The sequence below is a fragment of the Suricata suricatta genome, chromosome 16, assembly GCF_006229205.1.
Source record: "Suricata suricatta isolate VVHF042 chromosome 16, meerkat_22Aug2017_6uvM2_HiC, whole genome shotgun sequence".
NCBI classification, from domain to species: Eukaryota; Metazoa; Chordata; class Mammalia; order Carnivora; family Herpestidae; genus Suricata; species Suricata suricatta.
In genome coordinates this window covers 26,009,325-26,019,673 of record NC_043715.1, presented here as the reverse complement: position 1 = coordinate 26,019,673, position 10,349 = coordinate 26,009,325, and the positions used below count along the sequence as shown (strand labels likewise).

Sequence of the window (10,349 nt, the reverse complement as noted above, 5' to 3'; positions counted from 1 at the left end):
GCCCCTTCAGCTCGTCCTAGGTAATCGGCCCAGCCCCGCCATCCCTCCCTGGGATCCCTGTCCCAGCCTCCTTTCGCCGCTCAGCCCCTGAAAGCTGAACCCTACAACAGCCTCAGCCCCCAAATCCCAACCCCTAACTCCGAGAATGACACGCGCTCGCCCGCGCGCGCACACACACACGTTGCTCCCCTATCTCTATACGACTCCCTGGTCCCTCCAAGCCCAGCCTCCCCGCGACCTCAGTGGTCCTCCCACCCTCCTCACATACTCCGTTAGCCATTTAGCCGCTACTGCCCCAACCCCGGAGGTCAGCTCCCCTAGCAGTCTGCCAACCTCTCCCTCCCCTGGCCATCACTCCACCCTCAAAACACGCAATACTTCCATTCTATTCCCCCCCTCCCCAGAGATTTTGGCCTTAAGTCCAAACCCCATTCCTCTCGGTCACTGCCTCCCCGCCCAGCACACACACTCACCTCACTGCCCCTTAGGCCTGTTGTGCAGGTGGCCATTGCTGCCCTGCTGGAACCCCAAACCACAGGCCTCCTCAGCTGTGCCAGGCAGGGATGGGGAAGTTCCCTGGGGAGGGACTGTCTCACCCCTCTGGTTGTCATGTCTGCAACCCATTACCCCAGTGGTTCTCCGGGTGTGCTCTCTGGGCCAAAGGAATCATTGCCAGCATCTCTCTGAAGCGTATCAGAACTACGCCCCATCCGGCCAAGCTCTACCATAGACCTGTGAAATCAGAAACTCTGGGAGTGACCCCACAAACCTGTGTGTTATCAAGCTCCTAAGTGATTCTGACGCACACCATCCCCTGCTGTAGATCAAATATACAGGACAAAACAAAAGGCCACACCTGAACGGCAGGAACCCCGAAATTGAAAACACCTGCAAGTCCAAGCCCAGGAGTCATCAGAGAAATGGGCCTAATACCTGGAGGAGCCCAGAATCGCAGCACTCACCAAACAGAGTCCAGGCCCCTGCCTCCGAGGCACAGGGCCTCAACCCTGCCTAGGCTTGCCCCCCGAGGAGCTTCTTAGGGGGCTGCCTCCCTTTCCCTGAAAGTTTCCCTGGGTTGTCATTGTGGTGCCCCCAGGACTCCCAGCAGCCTCCTAACCTGGGCCTGAGCTAAGCAGCCCCTCGCTGCCAGGGGCCGGGGAGGAAGCAGATGCACCGCTTCCGGCCAAGCTGGCCTGGGTCTTGACCTCCTGACCTCCCCGTGAGGCTCCCAAACTTGACCCCACTTGCTTTGCTTCAAACCACAGCCCATAAAGCCCTCCGGCACTTGATCCATCACAGCAAGCTGTGTTTGGAGAACTTTGGTCAACAACAACAACAAAAGAGTATTCAATAAAGACGCATTCTCTAGAGTGGGGCTTCACAAAAAGCTTCCTTCTCTCCTCTCCATCATGTTCCCCCAATCCAGTCTCTGTCTGCATTGTTGTCACCTAAGTACTTTTTTCAATTAAATGTTTTGAGATATTTGAAGAGTCACATGGTATTAGAAGCTACAATACAGAGAGATCCACGTACCTGTACCCGGTTTCCTTCAATGGTGATGTTTGTGCTAGAATACAGTGTCCCAGCACACATACTGACATTGAGACTGTCAAGATATGGAACGTGTCCATCACCACCAAGATCAATCTCTCATGTAGCCCTTTTATGGCCCCACCTACTTCCCTCCCACTCTCACCCCTCCTTAACCAGCCCCGCCCCCACCCCATGGTTCCGCAACCACCAATCTGTTCTCTATTTCTATAGTTTGGTTATTTCCAGCATGCTATACAATTAGAATCATAAGTATGTAATCTTTTTTTTTCCCGACTCAGCATAATTCGTTGGGGATTCCTCCAAGTTGATCAATGTATCAATAGTTCATTCCTTCCACTGTCAGGTAGTATTCCATGGTATGGATGGATGTACCACAGTTTATTCGTACATCCATTGAAGGACATCTAGGTCATTTCCAGTTTGGGGCTATTGTGAATAAAGCTGCTATTAACATTCACGTACAGGTTTTTGTGTGAACAGAAGTCTTTACTGCTCTGGGATAAATGGGAGTGCAATGACCGGGTCATATGATAATTGGATTTAGTTAAAAAAAAAAAAAAACCCTATAAACTGTTTTCCAGAAAGGCTATACTATTTTATATTCACATAAGCAATGTATGAATAATGCAGTTTCTGTATATCCTTGCCAGCATTATGGTCGTCCCTACTTTTCTTTTTCATTTTTTTCAAGCCATTCTGATAAGTGTGTAGTGATATCTCACTGCGATTTAAATTTGCATTTTCCTCATGGCTAATGTTGTTGAACATCGTTTCATGTGCTAATTTGCCATCTGTGTATTTTCTTCAGTGAAATGTTTCTTCATGTCTTTTGTGCATGTCCTAGTTTGATTCTTTGCTTTTTTGGTTGTTGAATTTTGACAGTTCTTTATATATTCTAGATACTAGTCCTTTTTCAGATCTGTGTTTTACAAATATTTTCTCCCAGCCTGTAGTTTGTCTTTTCATCCACTTAACAAGATCTTTCACAAAGTAAAATTATAAAATTTCAATGAAGTTCAAATTATCAACTTTTCCTCCCATGGGGTGTGTTTTTGGTACCAAGTCTAAGAACTCTTTGCCTAGCCCTTAATCCTAAAGATTTTCTCCTATGTTTTATTCTAAAGTTCAAAAGTTTTATGCGTTACATGTAAGCCTGTGATCCATTTTGAGTTAAATTTTGTACAAGGTATGAGATGTGGGGTGAGGTTGTTGTCTGTCCCCTTCAGCCTGCAGATGTCCAATTGTTCCAGCACCATTGTAAGATTTTCTAGATAATCATCTCATCTGCACACAGAGCCCGTTTTCTTTCTTTCTTTCCTATCTGGATGCTTACTTCCTTTTCTTGCCTTATTGCTTTGGCTAGAACTTTCAATACTACATGGAGTAAGAGTATTGAGAGCTGACATCTTTGCCGTGTTCTTGACCTTTAAAAAAATTATTTTTTAATGTTTTTAATTTATTTTTGAGAGACAGAGAGAGATAGCCAGAGCAGGGGAGGGTCAGAGAGAGAGGGAGATACAGAATCTGAAGCAGGCTCCAGGCTCTGAGCTAGCTGTCAGCACAGAGCCCGATGCAGGGCTTGAACCCACGGACCATGAGATCATGACCTGAGCCGATGCCAGATGCTCAACTGGCTGAGCCACCCAGGCGCCCCTGCCTTGTTCTTGATCTTAAGGGAAACACGTTCAATTTCTTGAGTAGATTGTCACATAAATATCACTTGGATTCTGTTGGCTGATGGTGTTGTTGAGTTTTTCTATATCCTTGCTGATTCTCTACCTAGTTGTCTACCAATAGTTGAGAGAGGGCTATTGATGTCCTAAACCATTTCTTATCAGTCCTATCAGTTTTTGTTTCATATATTTGATAGGTCAGTTGTTTTATTCATACATATTTAGAAATGTTAGATCTTCTTGATAAGGTCTTTTTAATTGTATATACTATCCCTCTCTGTCTCTATAATTTTCTTTCTTCTGAAGTCTACTTTAACTGATCTTAATGTAGTCACTCCTGCTTTCCTTTGATGAGTGTTTTCATAATATATCTTCTTTCATTTTTAAATTTTCAACATGTCTATATTATTGTATTTGAAGTAAGTCTCATAAAAATGGCATATATTTGGTTTGTGTGTTTTTTTAAGTTTATTTATTTACTTTGAGAGAGAGAATGAGCAGAGCAGGGGCAGGGGGCAGGGACAGAAGATCCAAAGTGAGCTCCAAGCTGACAGATAACAGAGAGCCTGATGTGGGGCTTGAACCTATGAACTGTGAGATCATGACCTGAGTCAAAGTCAGACACTTAACTGACTGAGCCACCCAGGTACCCCTTGGTTCATGGTTTCTAATCCAGTCTGGAAACATTTATCTTTTGATTGACGTATTCAGACCATTTGCATTTAGTGTAATTATTAATATGCTAGAGCGTCAATCTGCCATTTCATTGTTTTTTCTTTTTTTCATTTCTGGTTTTTTTTTCTGCTTCTAATGAGTTACTTGAACATCTTTTTACAATTCTACTTTGATTTACCTATTGTGTTTTTGAGTGCATCTTTTTGTATAGCTTTTCAGTGGATGCTCTTAAGTATTACATCATGTCTGTAACTTATCACAGTCTTCTGGTATGATGATTTTGCCAGTTTGAGTGAAGCAGAGAAACCTTACCTCCCTTTAGATCCCTCTACCCTCCTCCATTCATAATTTAATTTAATTGTCTTTCAAATTTTCTCTTCATTTTATTTTAGAACCACATAAGGAAGTGTAATGATTTTTGGTTTAACTGTCACACACAGCTTAGGAGACTCAAGAAGAGAAAGACAGAGGGCTGTATTTGCCCATCTCTCATCTGTCTTGATGTTCTAGAGCTCTTTCCTTTATTGTTTTCTTTCAGCTTAGAGAATTCCCATTAGTCGTGTTTTTTTTTTTAAGGGTAAGTATAAACTCTCTTACTTTTTCTCCATCCGAAAATATCTAGGTTTTCCCTTATTCCTAAAAAAACACTGCCCCTGGGTATGAGATTCTGGGTTACCAGTTCTTTTCTTTCAGCATTTGAAAAATATTTGCCTCTTCCTTCTGACCCCCATGGTTTCTGTTGAGAAATCTATCATCATTCCAATGGTTTCCCCTCTATTCCTAGGCTGTTGTTTTCCTCTGGCTGTTTTCAAGATTTTGTCCTTTCATCTTTAGTTTTCAGAAGTTTAATTTTGATGTGTCTTGGAGTGACTTTGTTTGGATTCTTTGGCATTCATTCAGCTTCTTGAATCTGCAGGTTTACATCCTTTACCAAATCTGAGATGTATCCAGCCCGTATTTCTTAGACAACTTTTTTGGACATGTCCTCTCTCTCCTCTCCTTATGGAACTCTGACGAAACCAATATTAAATCTTTTGTTACAGTCCCAGAAGTCCCTGAGGCTCTGTTCCTTTTTATTTTTTTTTTCAGTCTATTTTCTCTCTGTTGTTCAAATTGAGCAATTTCTATTGTTCCATCTTCCAGTTCACTGGTTCTTTCCGCTGCCTCCTTTATTCTGCTGTTGAGCCCACCCACTGAGTTTTTTATTTCAGTGATTGTACTTTTCAGCTCCAAAGTTTCCATTTAGCTTTCTTTACACCTTCTGTTTGTTTGCTGAGACTTTTCATTTTTTCATTTGTTTCAAGTGTATTTGTAATTGTTTACTGAACCGTTTTTTCTAAATCATGGATGCTTTAAAAGCTTTGTCAGAGAATTCTAACATCTCTGTCATCTCTGTCATCTCAATGTTGAGATTTATTGGTTGTCTTTTTTATTCATCTGTGATCTTTCTGTATCTTGGTATGAGTAGTGTTTTGGAATCTGAACACATTCATAGTATGAGACTCTAGATTTTCTTTCAGCTTTCTGTCTTAGTTGGCATTATCTGATTCTGCTCCTGCGGAGAGGTAGGGGGTGGGGGTAGGGGGTGGCCACCACCTAGTTACAGGCAGGTGGAGATAGAAATTTAGGTTGATTGCTGACTCGTGTTGGCAAGTGGGGGTGCAGTAGTCCCTGATTCTTGTTGGGCAGGGCTGTTCTTTCCTGACACCACAGTTGGGGGTGGCCTCATTGTCACTGGGTGGTGGTGAATGTCATGACTTTGCCCTAGACTTCCTCTGATACCGCCCCAGAGAAAAGGGAGAGGGTGCGTCATTATTGCCAGATCAAGTGGAGGCTGAGGCTCCCTATGTGGTCTCTACTGAGCTGGCCGCCAGGAGCGCCATTGTTGGCTGGGGGTCTGCTGAGGGTGGATGTGTAGGCTCCCCACCTGAGCCTTTCCTGGTGTGGGTGAGGATGGGGCCACGGGGGGAGGGGGTTGTTGGTTTGTCTGTCTTTGGCTGGAGTAGATGGTTATTGTCTAAAAGTTTTCTGTCTTGGCAGGATGCCCCTGTCTTGGTCCTTTGGCTAGCTAGAGCAGCGCCCTATCAACCCTTTTTTGCAATAGCAACAAAGCTGTTGGAGCATTTTTGTTTGTTTGCTTGCTTGTGCCCACTGGCATTTCCGGGTTGCTGACTTCTTCAGCTCCAAGAGGCGGGATGTATGAGGCAAAATGAAGATCCAGGGAACTCACCACTGTTTTCTTGCTTGGATTGCACCTTCCCTAGCCTGTCTGCCTTGTCCTTGCTGCTTTCCAGAGTCTTCTTATATTTGTTTTACATATCAGTTCCAGGGCTTTTCATGATACTTAGTGGGAGGGATAGAGAAAAGTGAGGCTACTTTATCCTTCCAGAGCAAATGTGCACACAACTTACTAAAGGAAAACAACCTGAACATCCCTGCTTTGCCCTTGAACGAAGTAATACTATTCATCAAATCACAGATTGGATGAGTGCCAGGTCGTATATAATACTATATATGTAGACATTGTGTATTATATATATATTAAAGCTTTATGGAAGTGTAATTGACATACAATAAATAGCACATATTTAAAACGTACAGTGTGATACGTTTTAACATAGGAATACTCATCAGTACAACCAAGAGGTGACCATATCCGTCACTCCACGGTTCCTTCCCTTCCTCTCACTCCTCCTCTGCCTCTCCTTCACCCCTGTCAGTCCCTAGGCAATGATCTGTTTGCTTCCTGTCACTCTATATTACTTTGCATTTTTTACTAACTTTATAGATATATACATATGGTGAAATATGACAGCAATACAAGGAACAAACTACTGATAGAGGCAATGATACGGATGAATCTCAGAATAATTATGCTAAGAGAATGTCGAAGGAGGCAGACAAAAAGAAGAATGCATTTTGAATCATTACAAACACACATGTGCAGGGGCACCTGGGTGGCTCCACCGGTGGGGCATCTGATTCTTGATTTCATCTCAGGGAGGTCATGAGCCCAGGGTCGTAGGATCAAGCCCCACACTGGGCTCCATGCCGAGCACAGAGCCTGCTTGAGATTCTCTCTCTCTCTCTCTCTCTCTCTCTCTCTCTCTCTCTCCCTCTCCCATCTTCCCTGTTCTCTCTCTCTCCAAAATAAAAATATTTAATAAAATTTACCAACATACACATACCCATATCACAATAGAACATTTCATAACAGACTGTACACACATACACACATATATATCACACCTCAAAATATGCAACTGTTTCATCCATGTGCTTCCTAAAATCACGTATTTGCAAAATACTACTCTGAACAATCTTTTTAAGATCGAGTTTCCAAATCTGAACTCAGAAGCTGCCTGCAGGAGGTGTTTGTTCAATCCTTGGGAGTAGGTGGGGGGTAGGAGAGGCTGGGCTGCTGTGAATCTCAGGGAAAAGCCTTTTTAAATGTTGCCTTGGGGCGCCTGGGTGGCTCAGTCGGTTGGGGCGTCCAATTTCGGCTCAGGTCATGACCTCACTGCTCATGAGTTCAAACCCTGTGTCGGGCTCTGGGCTAACAGCTCGAAACATGAAGCCTGCTTCAGATTCCATGTCTACATCTCCCTGCCCCTCCCCTGCTCGCATGCTGTCCCTCTCTCTCAAATATAAAACTTAAAAAAAGAAAGATAAATGTTGCCTGCAGAGGTGGCTGGGTGGCTCGGTTGGTTGAGCATCCGACTTTGGCTCAGGCTCAGGTCACTATCTCATAGTTCGTGGGGTCGGGCTCTGTGCTGACAGCTCAGCGCCTGAAGCCTGCTTTGGATTCTGTGCCTCCCTCTCTCTCTCTCTGCCCCTTCCCTGCTCACTGTCTCTCAAAAATGAATAAACGTTAAAAAATTTTTTTTTTTAATGGAGCCTGCAGACCTCTGGCTGTGAAGCCATTGGCAAATCCTTCCCCTCCCAGAACCCCAGGGCCCTCATGCTTAAAATCGGATTTATGAGTGAATGTGCCACTCCGTCCTGCAGTGCCGCCCAGGGGAGGCCCAAGGAGGGTGGTGCCAAGTGGGCACAGCTCTCCAGCTCGTGGCCAGGGGCTCAGCCCGGTCCAGAGGCTCTGATGTTGGGCAGCATCCTGGTCTCCTGCTGTGTTTGCTTTATTAGCTCCCTTAGGCCGAAGCCTGCTGAGCTAACAGGCAGCTCTCAGCCCCCACCAGGCAGACTGATTTTATTTTCTGGTGTTTTTCATTCTGTAGCCAACACTCTTTCTAGGTTGGGAGAGGAGCATTGCGTCTTGCCTGAGCATTATCAGGTTTTCAGTTGCTCGTGGCCCGGGGTGTCTGGAAGGGAATGAACTTGAGCAGCTACACGGGAGAGTGTTGGGGGGAGGAGTTGCGAACCCCACAGGGCCTGCTTGAGAGATTGTTCTCTGGACAGGAAGGCTCCAGGCAGAGAAGGGCAGTGGCCGAAGCACGTAGGCTCTGGAACTAACTACCTTGTTCAAGCTGTGCTTTCGCTGCTTGGGCAACTTCCCTAGCTTCTCTGTGCCTCAGCTTTGTCATCTGTAAAGCGGGCGTGATAAATTCTGAGGAAATACATACAAAGCCCTTGGAACAGGATCCTGCCCGTGCGGTGCTCCCCAAACAGGCTAGTCCTCATCCATAGTAATTTTTGCCTGCTGGTTTTTGAAATTTCCTACAACGGCCACATGTGAATTTTTCTTTCTTTTTTTAAAGTTCATTTATTTATTTTGAGAGAGACAGCATGAGTGGGGTAGGGCAGAGAGAGAGGACGAGATAATTCCAAGCAGGCTCTGTGCTGACACAGACCCAGCATGGGGCCAGAACCCAGGAACTGGGAGATCATGACCTGAGCCAATGTCAAGAGTCAGATGTTTAACTGACTGAGCCACTCAGGCGCCCTGGATTTTTCAATTAAAAAAATTATTGGGGCGCCTGGGTGGCTCAGTCAGTTAAGTGGCTGACTTTGGCTTAGGTCATGATCTTGCTGTCTGTGAGATGGAGCCTTCCACTCCCTTCTCCTCATGGTTTGGTTTCTATGTCTCCCTTGCTCTCTGCCCCACTGGGACTCTGTCTCTCTCTGTCTCTAAAAAAATAAACATTAAAAAAATTTTAAATTATTTAAGTACAAAAGCTGTTAGTTGGAAATAAAGGATGTGATTATTTTCTCTGCCACTCTCTCCCCACTCCCCCTACCCCAGCGTGCTAGCTGCTTGGGGGCAGCGGTGTGGGCGCAGGGATCTGGAAGGCTTACCCACTGGATTCTGAGCACCCACCTGGGTGCTGAGGACAGCCCAGGCCAGACCCAGGTGCCCGCTGGTGGGGGGTGGGCAAGAAGCAGGGGAGCATTCAAAGCCACTTGAAAATCCTGAGGACAGAGGCAGGGAAGGAGGCAGGAAAGCACTGGGGGTGGATCCCAGCTCTGCTGCAAGACCCTTCACCAGCTGGAGCCTCTATTTCCGCCCCCACCCCCACCCCAAATGGAACAATGAAGGTCACATAAAATACTATCTGTGTAAGTATTTGCCCAGCACCTGGTGTGCAGAATGTTATCACGTGTTACTATTTTTAAATCATTAAGAGCGCACTCTGACCTTAGCCCCTCCGCTTGAGATTTTCTCCCAGGAACTGCAAGCCGGTCTCCAGTGTCCTCCCTTCTGGGTCCCTCGCCCCTGCTCCGTGTTTGCACATCATGTGACCGCTAACAGAGTATTTTCATCCAACGACGACAGTATTTTCCGAGCCCCAGCCACTCCAGCTACTGTGTGACTTTGTGCCCAATTCAAGCATCTCCTGTACTATTATTTGCTCAATATTTGAAACCAGCTCACATTTTCCTTTTGCCTTGAGAACAATCAGTATCAATAAAATGCCTCAAAAAAATAACAAATGCATTAAATGTGTGCTGGCTAGCACCACCTGCCTGACAGGCTCCTGTTAAAAAGGAGCTGAGCAGGGGTGCCTGGGTGGCTCAGTCGGTTAAGCTTCCGACTTCGGCTCAGGTTCAGATCTCACGCTCGTGGGTTCGAGCCCCGCATTGGGCTCTGTGCTGACAGCTAGCTCAGAGCCTGGAGCCTGCTTCCGGTTCTGTGTCTCCTTCTCTCTCTGCCCCTCCCCCTCTCATGCTCTGTCTCTCTCTGTATCAAAAATAAATAAAACATTTAAAAAAATTTAAAGAAAAAAAAAAAGGAGCTGAGCAAGTTGGTGCTGAACCCACACAAGCGCTTGTCTGAGACTTTCCTAGGCAAGCCGGCAGAGGAGGAAAAGAAAAACAGAGCAGGGAGTTGCTTGCTTGTTGCACAACCCACATCGACTCGGGCTGTTTTGTGGATTGACTTGGGCTGTTTTGTGGAGTGTAACCCACATGGTCCTACTTACTGTGCTGGTGTGCGTCGACACTGGGGAAAACACCACACTAGCCTTGGAACCTCACAGTGGCAATCCAGAG

General features: G+C 45.6%; 1 protein-coding gene across 2 annotated transcripts in view; it reads right to left on the bottom strand.

Moving 5' to 3' along the window:
• DOK4 (docking protein 4) overlaps positions 1–10,349 on the bottom strand; it is a 22,967-nt gene extending 12,618 nt beyond the window's left edge. Inside the window, exon 1 of one of the 2 annotated variants that reach the window (XM_029925033.1) lies at positions 10,280–10,349. The gene's annotated coding sequence lies outside the window, so the exon portion shown is untranslated. Of the gene's footprint in view, positions 1–9,495; positions 9,515–10,279 lie in introns of those variants that run through there. The other variant, XM_029925035.1, reaches the window with a different exon arrangement.